This window comes from Schistocerca piceifrons, chromosome 1 (assembly GCF_021461385.2).
Source record: "Schistocerca piceifrons isolate TAMUIC-IGC-003096 chromosome 1, iqSchPice1.1, whole genome shotgun sequence".
Classification (NCBI taxonomy): Eukaryota; Metazoa; Arthropoda; class Insecta; order Orthoptera; family Acrididae; genus Schistocerca; species Schistocerca piceifrons.
In genome coordinates this window covers 436,110,283-436,129,787 of record NC_060138.1, presented here as the reverse complement: position 1 = coordinate 436,129,787, position 19,505 = coordinate 436,110,283, and positions in this window count along the sequence as shown.

The following is a 19,505-nucleotide window of genomic DNA, read 5'->3' as shown; positions in this document are numbered from 1 at the left end:
TCTGTTGGAAAACAAGCTCTTAAAAGAGTAATATTTTTTGTCACTACAGCAGAGGATGACACAAACTAAATAATTCGTTGTCAAATAGTTAATTTAAGGATGTTTAGTTCATAAATATATATGTTACATGGTACAAACAGTAACTGTTATTTGCATCTGTCTGACATTTTATTCATTCATTCTGCTCTTATAAAGAGGCGGGGTGAGAAGGCGCGAAATGCTAACTGAAAAAAAGAAAGAAAAAACAGTTTAAGCGTTCTGCAAATAATGGTTTCACTTTTGTCCTTAAGATACATAAAGAGACGGTTCTTTTGAGTTTATTCGCTTCCTCGAGGAGCCGTGATTAAGCTTTGGTGGCATGTGGACATATTATGCGGTGGTCTAGTTTGTTGAAAAAAGTTGTCTAACTTGCTTTTTTTTTTTGAGAAGCTATGTAATTCGGAAACTAATAAGATCCATTGTAAATGAAATTTCTCGAAGTTTTATAGTGTTCAGTGAAAACTGTGACTTCCTCCCGGTATTTCAGAAACTTCAGAACATGATGTTATTGTGAACGAGATCGTATTGGTTGAGCATATTAAAGTGCCACTGTGTGTACTGTTAATTAACTTGTTAAAGGTGGGCAAGGTCTATATTTATACTGGGTGCTATGTGAATTAAAGAAGCAGTGTGAACTACGAGCAGGTATATGCTTTTAGGGTACGAGCTGTGGTGCATTCTTGTGCATTACTAAATGGAGAATACATCACAAATTTTATAACCAAGAAGTGGTCTTACTTATAAGAGTAAGGCCTCTGACATGGCCAACCAGTTCGGCTCATATTTGGCAGGTCGATTGTGTAGCACCTAAAATAAGAGACGAAGATATTTTGGCTCAACAACACCACCTTTTTGAGAAAAATGCTCCTGAGGTTGTTGACCTGCAGTCTACTCAGAATTGATGAGATTGTTCTAGAATTCAAAACTAAGCATTTTTTATCAACATATATGGGGGATATAAATACGCATACATTCCTACAAACGTTTTCGACTGCCACTTATGTACCCATTAGGGTAGCGCTATTTAACGAAAGCGCTGCTGGTGTAGCGACTAACGCTTGAGTCTATAACTTAGGCAGTGGAGTGGAGTGGGCATGCTGTTAATGTCCGATATGTGAAGTCTCGTGCCGGCCGTTGTGGCCCGGGCGGTTCTAGGCGCTTCAGTCTGGAACCGCGCGACCGCTACGGTCGCAGGTTCGAATCCTGCCTTGGGGATGGATATGTGTGATGTTCTTAGGTTAGTTAGGTTTAAGTAGTTCTAAGTTCTAGGGGACTGATGACCTCAGATGTTAAGTCCCATGATGCTCAGAGCCATTTGGACTCTCGTGTGTGTCTAGTAGTTTACTGCTTCGTTGCCGCTAGTTTAGAGTCCAGCACAGTCGACAGAACCATGACAAAGGGAAGTTTTCAACCTCATCATGCACAGTCATATGCTTTTTAAATTGAATGTCTTATACGTGATGACATTAAAACTGATTCACAGGATATATCTGGTACCCTCTCCTCTACTACGAGCAGCGTCGTCTACATCAGGTTAGTCAATGATGAAGTTTGCAACAGAATCGTGTTCGCAAATGCGAATAATTTTATATTCAGACATTTTGGGGTAATCTCTATCGATCACGTGGGGCTCTGCTTCCATAAGCTACATGTTCTCGTATTCCATTCTAAGTTCCACCGGACGTTGACGCAATTGCTTTCCAACATTATGGCGAAGCAACGTAACCGAGTATTCACTACTTCTACAACAAACGCAGTCCTCAACGCGGTACGACGGATTAAAAATGAGGGGCAAAACGAACATCAGGTTGACGTGTCTACAATGGCGATTTCCTCAAAACCTCATAGGCGAAATTGTGACACCCCCGATGATCGTGCAGGGGTTGCATAGATGACCGATCCGACGTCGACCACATTAGCCAGATAGTTGCTTCTGCAGGGTGAACATGGTGGCGTCTGAAGTACTAGACCTATTCACTGCGGCGATGCCCCTTTCAGAAGACAAACAACGGCCGACCTTGCGGGAGGATACGGACAAGGAGATGGGCACTGACAGATGGGCACTGACACTCAAGCGATGCCGACCGCTGCCATTCTTCCTGAAGGCAGAGCGACCGAGGAAATCCACCTCTATTCAGATACAAAAAGCGTTCCTCATTAAGGCACAAGAAACGGTGACGTGCTTCCTCGTCTGAAAAGCATTCTGGACATTCTGCCGGTGGTGACGGCGATACAGAGGTCGCGGTAGCATAACACACCGTAGATCGCATTGATAACGGCTTCAGTCTTTCCGACCCCTTTGTAAGGCTGCACATTACCAGCCTGTATAGACAGGGGACTCTGCACCAATAAGTACAGCTGAGACCCAGCATCAACATGAGACAGTATCTTAGGCCGACTGGGTGCATGAATACGCACCACATTAGAAATTTTATCCAATGAGTGTTTAACCCGTGCCACTGTCGGTGACCGCGATGAGACAACATGATGTAACGAGTCCTCACCATTTACAGTCAACAAAGGTGCAAGGGACGAGCTATCAACATCAACACCACACGTACGTGTGGTCCGTTATCCTTGACTCAGAACATGTTGATCGCTGCTGATATCGATAAAACTTTTCTCCAGGAAACATTTGTCAACGAAGTCCCACGCAAGTACGACTATTACGCATGTGTGACCCACGCCTCCACCACAGGCTGCAGTATTACTGTACTACTTCTATGGAAAGGAATAGTGGCGGACGACATTCACTGCCTCCACGGAGCTCCAAGAATGCCACTAGCATCGCCTGGTACAAGGCTCATCAATATCTGCGCACTTTCTGACACGCACAGACGTCGCTAAGGTTCACATTTCTTTGCAGAAGATTCGCGTCTTTTTTCTAAGGCCTCAACGACCATTTAACGCAAGTCGGGGCGCTCTTTCAAGGGCTCCACGACCATTTAATGGTACGGGGTGACTTCAGTTGCTTCCTGGCACACATAAACCATCTTCCATGACATAACGGAGTCTCCAACTGGGGACACAGATACAGAACCTGCAGATGGTGGACACTTAAGAGCATATTTACGGCCATCGACCAGAGTTCACATACTCCATAAGTCACTCTTCCAGAACACGGACAGGCTTTATGTTTCACATACTCTCACCGCTATGCTCGGGATGTGGACGTGTGGCTTGCTGGCTTCTTGGACGATTCGGTTTATAGATGTCCCTTCATCCTTCGCTGAACGAGTGTGGAGAAGCCGCAGTCAACGGAAGTTAAACGTCGATATCTGGTATTCGTGCGAAATTCGCTTCCGTGCATATATTACGATGATCCGCTGGTGGTTGGAATGCAGCAAACCGGGCCTGCGAAGAACATTGATAAACCGTGATAGAGACTACGTTGTTTGGCGCAGACTTACATTTGATTTCTAGTACACGGCAATGCAGGAGTGTGATACTACGGCGCCATCTTCGATATGACAGCCGGCAACTCAGCGTGCTAACGCTAAGATCATCGCCCACGAGCGACGGCACTGTCAGATGTTTCTCAAATGATGTACGGCACCATTTATCGACAATGGAAGCGAATTTGCAATAAGAAATTTCGGAAGAGATAGTGATGGAAACCATTGGGAAGACGGCGACAAAGTAGTGTTCGGGCCCTAAATGCCCCAGTCCCCCCCCCCCCCCCCCCCCACTCCGCCTCCATAGAATGTTACAGAAATGTTCAATAGCCATTAGCCACCCATGAGAGAACACTTGTCACGAATTATAGTCTATAGACGTGCCGCCCACGCTACCCCTGTGGAAGCATTATTATACCAGTTCACTAACCGCCCGGCGGCTCATGGATACAGATACCGCCCGCTGACCCCTTAATTGTCAGGTTAAAACATTTTCCAGCATGTAAGCTGAACTTACACGCCAGGCCTTACACCATGTTATGTCACCCGATAAAACATCGCTTGGAGGTGACAATAACGTTTAAACAGCGCGTATTGTGCCAATCGGGCTAGTGAGGGAATACCGTCTGAGGGGTACTTTGGCGTCAGTTGGTTTCAGTCAATCCGCCGGTCGCTTGCACCATGACTATATGGAAATATTCCTCCAACATATGCGATGTCTGCGGCCGTTTATCACTGTCATAATGAGATTCCTCAGTGACGCGAACCCCTAGATGACAGCCGACGCACGACCTATTACGTCCCTTACCATTGTCCGTTCGGTATGTCAGTGCTGCTATCTACATTTGCTCTATCATGGCCCTTTAATTGCTGTCATGCCCATGGACAGCGTGCCATTAATGGATACGACGTTACGAAATCAGACATTCCGATACACTGGCGACATGGCGATTACGATCCGCAATGGAGACAACACCGGCAACGTACTGGGTTGGACCGCTACATATGGCACGGCCTCAGGAATCCCTGTCAGCGTCACCAAATAATTGGCGATGAATATTATGGTCAGGCTGCTCGTTGACTGCGTAAACCACTACTAGCTCAGAGATACCATTAAATGCCGTGGGATCGGTTTCACTGACGATGTATGAGGTATCGCTGCCCACAGCGACGACTTGTACAAAATATCCGGGAAAGGAGTTGTTTGCAGTATACTATAGGTAGTGAATATCGTCCAAACTACTAAATAAGTCAACGTACACTTGGAATCACGCATCCTGAACATCTTCCACATACTACCTACATCAGTGATCTCAGTTGCAAATCTACCGTACAACAATGTAGACTAATATCAGTAAGCATAGATACTGTAGGTTTCCTAGTAGCGTCGTACCCTCATTACTTTTATGTTAGGTGTGTTTTTGATGTGTTCGTCTTGCATATTTATCGGGCTTACCCCATAATAATCGCTTTCTTTATGTATACAATCTGTACTTGAATTAAAAGTAATTGCTTTCGTTACTTAAAAGCGCACAAATTACACGATCAACTGATTTTTATTGCTTATAAAATGCTGTTTATGTTCTGTAAGTACATAAAGTATAAGAGCGACTAACACCGAACGGTGTGCGACTAGAATTATGTGCAAAACAAACAGATAAAGAAACAAAGATGTTGTCGGCTCCCAGTTCATTTCAAAGACATTCAGAATGGCTCTGAGCACTATGGGACTTAACATCTGTGGTCATCAGTCCCATAGAACTTAGAACTATTTAAACCTAACTAACCTAAGGACATTACACAAATCCATGCCCGAGGCAGGATTGGAACCTGCGACCGTAGCGGTCACGCGGTTCCAGACTGTAGCGCCTAGAACCGCACGGCCACTCCGGCCGGCCGAAACACATTCATTTATGTTTGTGTCCCTACCAGTGTTCTCACTACAACCGAAAACGCTACCATTACTACGTCATTTATGTGGCGTACCAAAATAACCGAACAGTAGTTTTGGTAAAGTGCAGCTCTACCGATGATGTCAACTCGCCGTATACCCTCGGATTTACGTCTGTAACGGGAAACGTATATATAAGTGTCCTTGTATTATGTTTTTATTCTTGCAACTACGACCATTGGTTGCTTTGTACCTTCGTACTCATCAACCGAAAATGGCTACACAGTTGAAATGTCTTAATATAAAAATAAAATATTAATAGAAGGATATATGAAATAGCAAAAGCAGGAACATAACTTTTTCGACGTTCCCTTCAGCTGTAGACCCGCCGTCGACAATTTCCTTTCTTCAGGTTACAAAGAGTACGATTTAGGAAGCCCTGCCCTACCGTTTTCCTTAACCATCATTTCCAACGTAAGCGGAATGATTAAGAAATTAGATACTTCCGAGGGACATAACGCTATATATCGTGCAAAACACTCCCTAACCTCAAGAATAGCTAGAATTCAACCAGGAAGAGAGACAATTTTCCTCACTTATGCCTCATTCTGCTTACTCATGGTTAGATTCCATTCAGCTGCCATACAGCTGAGGTAGTGACAGCTGTCAGTCATCTGAATTACTTCCAGGATAGTCACAGAAATTGTCAGCTGGATTAAGATAACGATTTAGTGGGACAATCGGAGAAGGATAAGCTGTCTGAGTGTTTGAAAAATCAGAGACGTGAACGTGCAGCACTGTGGACACGGCGTTAGTCATCAAGGAAGAGGCTACAGGATACGCATCATGAAACGGTAAGAGCTGAGGCATTTTCCGGAAGACGGGCGTATAGGAAAAAATTGTTATTAGAGATATGACAGTTTAAATACTTTTTAAAGATACGATTAACTGCCTGGTTCTAAAATATCAGTATACTTTAATAGTATGTGTGCCACTATTAACTAAATTTTTCCATAATACTAGAAATTCAACCGATGTTTTTAAAATTGTTCCATTACCTTCTGGCAGGGTGCTACAACAAATAGTTTCCAATCATTTAAGAACATAAACAGTCTTGGTTGCGAAATTGTTTAATGCCAGTACGTGTTTCGCTCTTTTGGGGGATCATCAGATTGTCTATAAAAACAAGAAACAGATCAATAGGAAACAAATACAGAAGTGGCATGATCCTATCTTGCACAAATACGCGTGTAAAATGAACTTAAAGTAACAGAAACTTACTAAAAGTAGCTAGATATGTAACAAATCTGTCATAAAACCTCATGAAATGGAAAATGAACGCACCAGTAACTGCATGTGTAATCTACGGGTCATAATAAAAGGTAGACATAGTAATAAGAAAACGGCTGGTGTGTCATCCACAAGAATAGGAAAGTGGTGGAAATATTTCAGTTAGCATCGCATGTTACCTGGAATATACCAGCTGACTCCATCATAGCAGTACAAACTAGGACAATGCTTACAAAATAAACACGGTATGAGCCGAGCACAATGACAGTTTGGCGTGCACACAATTATTACTGTGACAGATCAACATGCAGGCACAGCTTACAGTGCTGTAAGAGGTGCCCAGGTGGCACGAATGACCAACATAAGGATCATTTACGAAATACGAAAAACAGCGTAATGTAAGATAGATACAGGCAAATCACTGCAGTCACATGAACAGAAAGTATATTACGGTACCCCTAGAGAAAGTAGACAAAATAGGCAACATGATGACACAAAAATAGCAAGTCAAAAAATGTCATTGAAACTCTCATACTGAATAAGATATCTAAAGTTTAAAGTATTTGCACAGTGTACACCTTAAAGACGAAGTAACCGAACGTAGAGATAACAGGATCAAAAACAGTCGTAAGCGTAGAAAGCTAGAGACAAATATAAAACATCAATTACAGAATATAAAAATGCGTCATCTGCGAAAAAAATAAGGCAATTAATGAGCCCCCCTTGAAATATAATTTCCCTGACTTCATTCACAACGAAACGGACAAGTTAAAAATTATGCGTCGACACAGTAAAAATTATCACTGAGGCAACATGCCAAACACAGGTAGCATTTTGTAGTTGTGCATCAGATTTCTGCCAATCAGTTGATCATTCAGCAACTTGTCTTCATCAACAATAGATATTTAACGATTTTAAGATTGCGCAGAAAGTGAGAAAGATGAATCTGCTCGAGGATCTGGAAATCGTTAAGTAACACAAGTTGATAAAGACAAGTTGCTGAATGATCAACATATTGGCAGATATCAAATATATTACTATAAAATCCAATCTGTGTTTGGCATGTTGACTCAGTGGTAATAACTTATTGCGTCGAAAGCCTAATTAAGTGTTCAAATCGTTGCGAATGAAGATAGGGGAATTATATTACAAGCGGGGCTTATTAATTACGTTATTCTATCGTAGGTGGCATTACCTTTTTATGTTCTGTAACTTAATTTTTTTTTATTTTAGTGACTAGAAATGTCTTCCTCTTTATTACCTCTTTTGTCTACTGTATATAGGACTTCCTTAAAGTACTTGTCGTTTCGTATGATTGCAATGGTGGCATATGCGTAACTTACGTTACGTAGTTTTACATAGTTTTTGTATTTAGTAAACGTACCTTACGCCAGTCATGCGCGCTACATGGACACCTTTTGCCACACTACACGCGGTGGTTGCATCTAAGTCACAAGTAATGTTTGTGTACACGCCAAATGGTCACTGGAAATTTGTGGTGAGGTCCTACGGGACCAAACTGCTGTCATCAGTCCCTAAGCTTACACATTACTTAATCCAACTTAAATTAACACATACACCCATACCCGAAAAAGGATTCGAACCTCCAACAGGGGAAGCCCCGCGGACCGTGACAAGACACCTAAGACCGCTCGGCTAGCCCGCTCGGTTCACTCTGCTGTGCGCAGTTCATTCGAGTTCATTTTTTACTGCTATGGCGGAGTCAGTTGGTGTGCTCTAGGTAACATGCGATGGTTGTTGAAATATTTCCGCCACCTTCCCGTACCTTCTAATAATATATCTAAGATTTTATTTTCTTTCATCTTGCACTTCGTATGTTTTTATGTCACAGGGATCACATAACCAATTATGTTCCGTCCATTTTTCAATAGATATGTTTTTATGACAGATGGATTATGTATCCAGTTAATTTTATGTTAGTTTTACCCTCGTCGTCGTATAAGATATAACCATTGCCCTTCCTGTATTTGTTTATAATTGATGTGTTTCTTGTTTTTATAGACAATATCATGATGCTCGAAAACGGTGAAACGCGCTATAGATATTAAACTACTTCTCAATGAAGACTACTTTTTCCTTAAACTATATTTTTAATGCGAAAAATAATATTTATGATAAAGATTTATTGGCCCTTTTCCCGTAAATCGGTATCAGTAGGTTACAAAAACAAACGTCTTGTAGGGGCACTCTCACTACATAAAAGAACATGTACGGGTATTTGCGCTAATATTCACTTAACTTTATTACACAGCGTAAGAGAACAACAAATTACATCAAACTGGAAACGAATCTTACTTCTCGAACTTTGTCCAAAAGAACTGGCCTCGAAGGACATGCACACTGTGTCCTGTTAACTATCGATAGTCACACCCATACTATCATTCTTCAAATGTTATTTGAACCCCAGAACACATTAATACATCACAGTAATATTGTTCTTAAGCGTGGTGCTCTCATAAAGATACAAAAATGAACTGACAGAAAATAAACTGATCCCAAAATATAACTACACAAACAAAATACCACCGTTTGTTCTATTGTCCGTACATTATGATGGACAGTGTCTTCGATGTCCTTTCTAGTTACTAAGGGCCTTTTGTTTCCCTTCTTTTCCTTTCTTCCTTCCTTCCTTCCTCCTCCTCCTTCTTCTTCTTCTTCTTCTCCTTCTTCATGTCCTTCATGGATGCCTATTTCCTAAATGAGTTCTGGTTTTTGGTGAGTACCTTGAAGTGTATTGCGTAACCACGAACTACTTTCATCGTATATGTACGTAAATAAATACCCGACGTCCTTTTCTTGGGGCGGGATGGATTTAATGCCACTGTTGATAGTCTCAGGTTTTTGTAAATCCCATTTCTGTATTTTTATATTCAAATACGGAATGATGTATATGGACCGTTATATGTTACAAAGCCTGGTGTTGAACCATCTTGTTTGCTTTCCAAAAGAAATTACTTCCGAATTTCTAACGCAGCTCCAGCTACATTAAATTGTATGAGAAGTGCTGCGTGCACGTGCATCAAGAAGACTCTGCCCTATCTCTACTACTAGTGAGAGGAAACAGAATCTCGGTAGAGTATTGTACGTAACTTGCTGATCATATTTAAACAGTTTCCCAAAAAGGACACAGAGACCTATGGAATCTTTTTCGGAAAAGCCTCAGTTGTTTCTGAGGGCGTGGGAAACATTAGTGGCCCCAAACAAAAAACACCATCGAATCGTCAACAACCCACCACCTGCCCGAATTACAATCTTCAAGCATTGCAGTTTAAACGCCTCTGTGGGTCATAGCCAGACAAGCCGCGTTTGAAAAAGTGTGGCCCATAAAAAAGCGGTCACTGTGGCTTTGAAGGTCTAGGCGCTTCAGTCCGGAACCGCGCTGCTGCTATGGTCGCAGGATCGAATCCTGCCTCGGGCATAGATGTATGTGATGTCCTTAGGTTGGTTAGGTTTAAGGAGTTCTACGTCTAGAGGACTGACGACCTCAGCTGTTACGTCCTATAGTGCTTAGAGCAATTGGACCATTTTTTGGCCCATAAAACTGCATACATCGTTCCAGCCAGATACTGCCATGTTTACGTATTTTTCGACCCTTTGAAGATTTCCAACTCGAGTAGCACTGTGAATAACACACTTAGCCCATGCAGCGGACTGGAAACGTCCACAGAGAGCAATTCGCAAGGTTCACGACGATATAGGTCGTTATGGACCTGTTTTCTCTGATAGTAGCTGTTCCTGTCGGGTTTGAAATCGATTTTGACCGACAAAGCGTGATACTTGCCAGCAGTCTGTGTCGGTTACTATCTTTTACAAATACTGCTCTTAGGTCATGTTACGTGTATACGAGTAGTAGACAGAAAGGACAGTCCAAATTGATACACCGAGAAAATAGGCCACTTCTGTTACGATGGTATCGTAAGCATCCTGAAACAAAATATCTTCTAGTTTCTACTCTGCGACGTGTGATGCCATGTAAACGGCACGACATAAGGACGCAACAGCATGCGCAACCTAATGAATTCTAAGAAGCAGCTCATGGAAACGGGGTCATTCGGTGGATCATACCTCTGGTTGTATTGACGATAGAATACTAGGGTCAAGTGTTTTGGAAAACAATTGGGCTGTGGACCATTTGTATAACCAATAGAAGGATCGTTTTAGTCTCAGAATCCTACAGTACGGGATCAAAGCATCAGTGTAAAACACTTCCTCCTGCTTAGGCAAATTAAGTAAAGATCTTATTTACATATTTAATGTGGTCTGCGGTGGACCTTAAGAAGTGTGTGGGGGCACCATTAGTTGAAAGGCGATTCCTTAGAAAATACAGAGAAGTTTATTTTATAATTCATCCCTACCAAAACCGAGCCTGGCGACCCGAGACAGCTAATCATTGGAAATGGCTAAAATTTACGATGTGTTCCTAAGATCCTGATCTCGAACAATCTTGTAAATTTTCTGGTTATCTTCATCAAAGGTACAATGGTTCAAACTTATCCAACCTGTACATGTAAAATACAAAAGTAAAATCCTATTTAAGCGGAACCCAAAAAAAATAACCACAGCAAATTGCTCAAATTTTGTTCGTATACTCTATAGGCATTCGTGTAGAAGTACTATCTTCCCGTTTCCAAAAATGTTTATCCTTTATCGGGTGAGTTCAGAAAACGTTGTCTGGCACTAAAACTGAGCTGCAGATTCCAAGACTACTATCCACAGATAAATGGGTGTTATTTCTACTATATGTTCCTCAGATCCAGATCTCTAAAAACCTCGAAAATTTTCTCGAAATCCTTGTCCGTTTCCGAGATACAGCGTTGGATATTTACTGTACCTGTACACGTAAAACACGGAGTGAGGCCGAAACCTAGCTTATGAAGTAAGATAGCATGGAGTTTATGCCATAAAATGATTCCGTTATCAGAAGGGTTCTGGGAACCACAAATTGTAGTATTAAAACTCATGCGATTGTCTGTGATCTTAAAATCTGGCCTGAGGCTTAAAATAAGTTTAGCATCATTGCAATTTCATATACGTACTGTGTCAAAATTTTACTGACCCATTAAGTTCTTCTCGCATGAGTGACATATCCTGCTGTGACAGGAAAAAGAATGGAACCGACGGAAAAAGGCCCTACTGGAGCACAAAAAAGTCGATGTTCCTGTTTAAAAAACTGATCAAACAGTGGGGTACCAGATGCCTAGTTCTACCTTCATCAGCACCTTTAAAATTTTACCTGTCAGTGTTGAAATTCGAACATAATCGCGCCATTTTATGCTGAGTGAGAAGGTGACACTGACAGTGGGCAAGAGACTGACAGATATTTAATACTGGAAGATGGTAGACATTGGTTGTAGTACAGAAAGAGCGATGGAAACGATGGCTGACTGATAGGAAGAGAGGGATACAGTGGCAGTGGAATATAGTTGGCAGTGACAGAACAGCGCGAGGAAAAGAGTTAATGACACAGTGCCAGTAGGAGAAATACAAAGATACGGGGAAGTGCGAGTGGTCAAGAGCCAGTAATAACGAGAGACAGATTGCTGACGATGACGATGAGAAGAGAGAGCAGCGCCGAGAAGCGAGGGTGAGGCAGTGACGAAGAGAAGAGACGGGTGTAGGAGGACAGAACGAAGGAGACTGTGGCCGCGAGACAGGAGACAGCGACAACCTGGAAGACACAAAGACATAATGACAATGAGTTGGGTTGAATGAGAGAGTGAGAGTGGGCAAGTGGGGATCCTTAGCTATGAGCGATGGAATAGTGGGTGTGAGCGAGATAGATTTAGAGGGGCTTGTGGGAGTGAGTGGTGAACTGCATGTTATGAAGAGCGCGAGTATGTCCGCACGGGAAAGTTATTGGAAAAAATTTTAAATGTGCTGAGGAAGGTAGAATAAGGCAGCTGGTCCCCATTCTTCAGTCAGACCCTATTCAACATGAGAATAATCGCATTTTTGTGATCTGATCGGAGTACTTTTGCGCCTGTATATACCAATTCATCATATGAGTTACATCAGATGCTAAGGGTCACATGTCTGTCAGGTGCTACTACATCACCTACAGCGCCCCGAAGGATACATTTATCGTTTCTAGGAGAGTAGGTGAGATGTGAGGGGCCCAGGAGGTCACGGAGGCTGGCGTCCGTGTTTATAGCCGCGGCTGGGCCGGCACCGCACCAGGCTGACCGCGGCCACAGCTGATCGATAGCAGCCGTCCGTCAGGCCTGGAGCCGAGCCGCGGGCTGAGGGGCAGCGGGCAGCTGCAACCCGCAACACACAGTGGCTGCCTGATGAGCCGGCGGACCAGCAGTGGTACCTCTCTGTTGCAAGCACTGGTACACTTACGACAAGCCACGAAACCTACGACTATATTGTGATATTGATAATGTTTCTAATTTTTTTACATTAATTGATGGTTGTTCTCCATGATCTTTCAGCCGGCTCATTTTCAATAAGAGTTTAATCACCAAGTCTAGAACGTTTATGAAATCTTCATTTACATTCTTCTGCGACGTATGTCTTTTAAAAAACTGATAATTCAGGTGGAAGGAGTATGTAGAGGGTCTATACAAGGGCGATGTACTTGAGGACAATATTATGGAAACGGAACAGGATGTAGATGAAATTGGAGATATGATACTGCGTGAAGAGTTTGACAGAGCACTGAAAGACCTAAGCCGAAACAAGGCTCCCAGGGTAGACAACATTCCATTGGAACTACTGACAGTCTTGGGAGAGGCAGTCCTGACAAAACTCTACCATCTGGTGAGCAAGATGTATGAGACAGGCGAAATAACCTCAGACTTCAAGAAGAGTATAATTATTCCAATCCCAAAGAAAGCAGGTGTTGACAGATGTAAAAATTACCGTACTATCAGTTTAATAAGTCACAGCTGCAAAATACTAACGCGAATTCCTTACAGACGAATGGAAAAACTGATAGAAGCTGACCTCGGAGAAGATCAGTTTTGATTCCGTAGAAATGTTGGAACACGTGAGGCAATACTGACCCTACTACTTATCTTAGAAGAAAGATTAAGGAAAGGCAAACCTACGCTTCTAGCATTTTTAGACTTAGAGAAAGCTTTTGACAATGCTGATTGGAATACTCTCTTTCAAATTCTGAAGGTGGCAGGGGTACAGTACAGGGAGCGAAAGGCAATTTACAATTTGTACAGAAAGCAGATGGCAGTTATAAGAGTCGAGAGGTATGAAAGGGAAGCAGTGGTTTGGATGGGAACGAGACAGGGTTGTAGCCTCTACCCGATTTTATTCAATATGTATATTGAGCAAGCAATAAAGGAAACAAAAGAAAAATTCGGAGTAGGTATTAAAATCCATGGAGAAGAAATAAAAACCTTCAGGTTCGCCGATGACATTGTAATTCTGTCAGAGACAGCAAAGACTTGGAAGAACATCTAAACGGAATGGACAGTGTCTTGAAGGGAGGGTATAAGATGAACATCAACAAAAGCAAAACGAGGATAATGGAATGTAATCGAATTATGTCAGGTGATGCTGAGGGAATTAGATTAGGAAATGAGACACTTAAAGTAGTAAAAGAGTTTTGCTACTTGGGGAGCAAAATAACTGTAGATGGTCGAAGTAGAGAGGATATAAAATGTAGACTGGCAATGGCAAAGAAAGCGTTTCTGAAGAAGAAAAATTTGTTAACATCGAATATAGATTTAAATGTCAGGAAGTCGTTTCTGAAAGTATTTGTATGGAACGTAGCCATGTATGGAAGTGAAACGTGGACGATAAATAGTTTAGACAAGAAGAAAATAGAAGCTTTCGAAATGTGGTGCTACAGAAGAATGCTTAAGAGTAGATGGGGAGATCACATAACTAATGAGGAGGTATTGAATAGAATTCGGGAGAAGAGGAGTTTGTGGCACAACTTGACTAGAAGAAGGGATCGGTTGGTAGGACATGTTCTGAGACATCGAGGGATCACCAATTTAGTATTGGAGGGCAGCTTGGAGGGTAAAAATCGTAGAGGGAGACCAAGAGATGAATACACTAGGCAGATTAAGATGGATGTAGGCTGCAGTAGGTACTGGGAGATGAAGAAGCTTGCACAGGATAGAGTAGCATGGAGAGCTGCATCAAACCAGTCTTAGCACTGAAGACCATAACGCAAAACAACAACAACATAATTCAAGTACAGACTGAAGAAAATAGTCTTATTTTATAGGGAACAAACCGTTTCAGACTGTAATTTATGATTTCTGGGATCTTATCGATTCCTACTAGAGACCTTGTATTATTTTCGTCTGATAGTCCCGCCTCATGATTTAGTGCTTTCACGGTTTTCATTTTTGAGAAAAGTGGAAATTAGTGGTAAGGTCTTATGGGACCAAACTGCTGAGGTGACACCACGCAGCTTAATTTTTTAATTAAGAGATAAATCAGAAACTTAATTTCAAAAGACTAAAGACTCAGGAGGTACGCACCATAAATAATTTTCCATTTTGTGTGAAGGCACACGAGAAATACCACAATTGACGACATGGCAATTATAATGCTTCGGAAAAATTCTGTAATTCGTATACTGTGCTTCAGCTGCAGAAGGGGCAGAGAACCACGTTTCGACTGACACCTTGACAAGGAGAACAAAAATTGTTGCAAAAATAACTCTGTACTTCCGATCATAATTGAAATTCATCAGGTACCACCGAAATTTTTAAACAATAAATACACCACGGCGCATAGAACACGGAACTGGGCTTTGGAGAATTCCCCCTTGAACGAACCGAATAAGTGTGTGGTTTCACGTCTCTTCGACACTACGTTTGAGACGATCGTTCCTGCTTAACATCCACTGTCACCAGAGAAGGCTTTGAGAGCAGAAGGTGTTCCAACTTTAACCACCGGCTATACCCTTAATGACGGCAGACGCTGCCAGGTTACAGGGAAGTAAGCTCAGTAATCTTCCCTCTAACTGAAACAAATGTTCAAATGTGTGTGAGCTCTTATAGGACTTAACTGCTAAGGTCATCAGTCCCTAAGCTTACACACTACTTAACCTAAATTACCCTTAAGACAAACACACACACCCATGCCCGAGGGAGGACTCGAACCTTCGCCGGGACCAGCCGCACAGTCCACGACTGCAGCGCCTGAGACCGCTCGGCTAATCCCGCGCAGCGCTAACTGGAACAACATCATCACAGACGTCGACATATTCTCTGGCACCAGAAGGAAGTTCCGGCCTTTCAAGATGTTTCCATGACAATTCTATCAACTACATACGTCTACACTACGCGGCATATCAGTACGACAGTTACCTCCTCACGATGACGACTGAGGAGATCGTTGAGAACTGGAGGACAGTCACCTGACACGGAAAGAAAGCCGAGTAACATTTATCCAGGAATGAGGCCACGAAAAGGTATGTTCTCATATAGAAACACTTTTTATGGTTATGTAAAACATCGAACGTCAGCGAATTTCCTAGACTCCGTACGAAAACTCCAAAATACGAAAGGCAATAATTGACATAAATGTAAGAAAAGGCAGTTTCTAGTCTTCTGCGCCCTTTGTACTGTGTGCATCTTTGAAGACATTATGTAATGACATTTTCAAAAACGCTGCTAAGCGAAATCGTTTTATTCGTTACAATAGGCCTGTTTCGGCAAATAGTCATCGTCAGGGTATCTATAAGTAATTGGTACATAATTTTGGTACAATATTTCTAACATTACAGGCAAATATTAAGTATAGAACATTACTATAAAATTTGTTATTAACGTCAGATGGATTTGACATCCATACGTTAACGTGGTTCTTTCTCTGTCTCTTTGTTTTAGTTACACTCCATTGGTGTTTTTGGAGTAATGACGTTTTGTTATAGTGGATACGAATTTTATCTGATGTTTTTTTCAGATCTTTTTCCTTTTCTTTAGAGCAGTAATTATTTGACAGTTAATTTGAATGAAGTACCAGCGGTGTTGTACGGTTACAATCAGTTTTGTTTATCACGTTGTAATTTCGGCACTCTTGGCTGCTGGTATCATTGGTGATCTTTTGTACTCTTTGGTTGTTTCGATATATTTTCTCTCTCAATTCTTTTTCTTGACTGATAATTTCAATAAATTTCAATCTGAAAATTATATGAGACAAGTTCATAAATTATATACAATTAGCTAACAGACAATCTGACGATGGCTGTTTGCCGAAGTAGGTTTATTGTAACGAATAAAACCGTATGCCTTAGCAGTGCTTTTGGAATCGTGATTACACAATGTAAAAGAAAAAGCCTTGAACACAACTCAGGATACAACATTCAACAGCATCTTGATACGAAACTCAGTAAAAGAGTTTAGGTGTTTGCAGAAGAATAGCAGTGCGAAGCAGAATGAAGAATAGACTTGTTGAGAGCCTTGCTCCTGTTCGGAATTGTAATTAATTTTCAGATCGTGCTACTTTTTGCTTGGAAAAGTTGAACAAAATAAAACACGGTCGGAATGATATCTAAACTTCTGTGACCTTTCCGACATATACCAGGCAACTGCGTGTGGAGCCCTAAGAGCAGACAGGTGAAATATTATTTCCTCAGGAAGCGCTATAAATCAGCACGGTGAGAACGGAGATGGGCCACCTGAGCGGTCGTTTCGGCTCTCCCGGGCCGCGAGCTGTTCTCGCCAGCGCATTTGGCACCGTATTTGCCGCTGGCAGCGCACCAGATATCAGAAAACCTGTGCGCGCTGCGCTGCGAGCAATAAATTCGCACCGGCAGCTCGTGTTTAATGAATCGAGCGGAAAAGGATTTAGTGCCGCCGCCACAAGCAGCGGTCGCTCGCGACACACCCCGTATCATCCACCACTACACCGAAAGCGCTCTGTGAAGTACCTGCTAACTTCACTTGTCTCCACCACTGCGTAAACGGTGTTTTTCACACGTATCCGAATACCTCTACGGGTTCTGCTTATCACAGAATCACATTTTCTTGTACTACATGAGAATTTCAGGTAAGACCGCAAAGTTTAGAAGAAACCATGCGTTTAAGTATTAAATCTTTTTTTTCTAATGTAACTACAGTGCGCGAAAATAAAAAACTGAAGTAGCCAGGTAGCCCAGTCAGAAATAGGGACAGTGCCATGAACAACATACCAAACATCGAGACCGGTGGGGGTGCAAGCTATGGTGTAGGCGGGGGGAGGGTGGGGCGAGGTGGCTTAGACACTTTCTCAGGATATCTTGAATGTTTAGGTAACTGCGGCTTCTACCGAAAATACTTGTCCGTACAAAATTAAAACAAATTAATGTTTGTACGAAATAGGTCAATTCATTTTGTCTTCATGGGTAATAGTTACCGCATTGCAAAGAATTGAAGAAATGCGTATCACTGAAACAAGTGTTTTGGTGGTATAGAATAGATGTTTATTGTTACATGAAGTTGGTTAAGGACAACTACTAAATGTGTGTACCACAGCTATGTGCTGCAGAACAGAACTGAGGGATAAGATGTGTTCTGGAGGTGTAACTAGGTGGAACGGCAGGTTGAATGCGTGGTGGAAGGTAGCTCGTCGAGTTGGGGGTCATGCATTTCCCTCCTTAATAGGTTTGCAACAATAAGAGAGAACAAGCGATTCCCCATTCTCTGTACCGCACTACGACACAAACATCAATTTCCGGTTATTTCGAAGAGTTACAGGTGCCCTTCCCCGTCTCGCCTTATTAATAACTGGCAACACAATGCGTAGACAGTCCACGGAGGGGTGGGGGCAGGGGGAGGGGGGCAGTGTGTTAATACTGCATTGAATGCAGGTAGGAGTTGCTAGCAAATCCCCCCCACACTGAGTGACGCCAGCTTTTCTATTTCCATACAGACTTTATATCCCTAGCATATCCTTCCGAGCTCCCTCACGTGACTACACAAAATAACTTCACTGAGTTAGTGTTCATATGCTGGAGGTATTTTCGGTTTATTACGTGAAAATTGTTTGTTGCTGCTAGTGAGCTTTTATGTAATATATGTGTAAGTAGGCTGTTTAATTTCTCATACTGGTAACGCCATCGCCACCTAGCGCTCTGTATGAAAGAAAATCACTGGCTGTGCTGTGTGCAGTCTGTGGCTGGGTGGCATTGTTGGATTTTGCTATTGTAGTGTTGGGCAGTTGGCTGTTTACAGGCGTACCGTTGGGCAGTTGGAGGTGAGCCGCCAGCAGTGGTGGACGTGGGGAGTGAGATGGCAGAGTTTTGAGATCTGGACAGAGACAGTAAATTTGTAATATTGAATATCATGGACTGATATAGATATTATGACTTTTGAACAGTATTGAGGTAAATACATTGTTTGTTCTCTATCAAAATCTTTCATTTGCTAACTATGCCTATCAGTAGTTAGTGCCTTCAGTAGTTTGAATCTTTTACTTAGCTGGCAGTGTTGGCCTCGCTGTATTGCAATAGTTTGAGAAACGAAGATTTTTGTGAGGTAAGTGATTTGTGAAAGGTATAGGTCATTGTTAGTCAGGGCTATTCTTTGGTAGGGATTATTAAAAGTCAGATTGCGTTGCGCTAAAGATATTGTGTGTCAGTTTAGTGTTGATCAGAATAGGGAAAGAACGAAATGTCTGAGAACGTTCAGTTCTGCTCAGCTGTTTGAAAATCAAATAATGTAAGAGGTTTATCAGCACAGTAATTCATTCATTTTTCTAAGGGGACGTGTCATATGTTACTACAAACAATGGTTGAGAAGTGCTTAACGTGTTACGTGACGTATGTAGCGTTGGCGATAAAGGTATGGCATTAGTAAATGTGGCAGCATGATGCGGTCTGTAGTTGAGAGCATATTGTGAACTGGTGTTACCGTGTTGTTAGCACTTAGTAGCGAATTAATTAATTACCAGAAAATTAAGGCAACTCT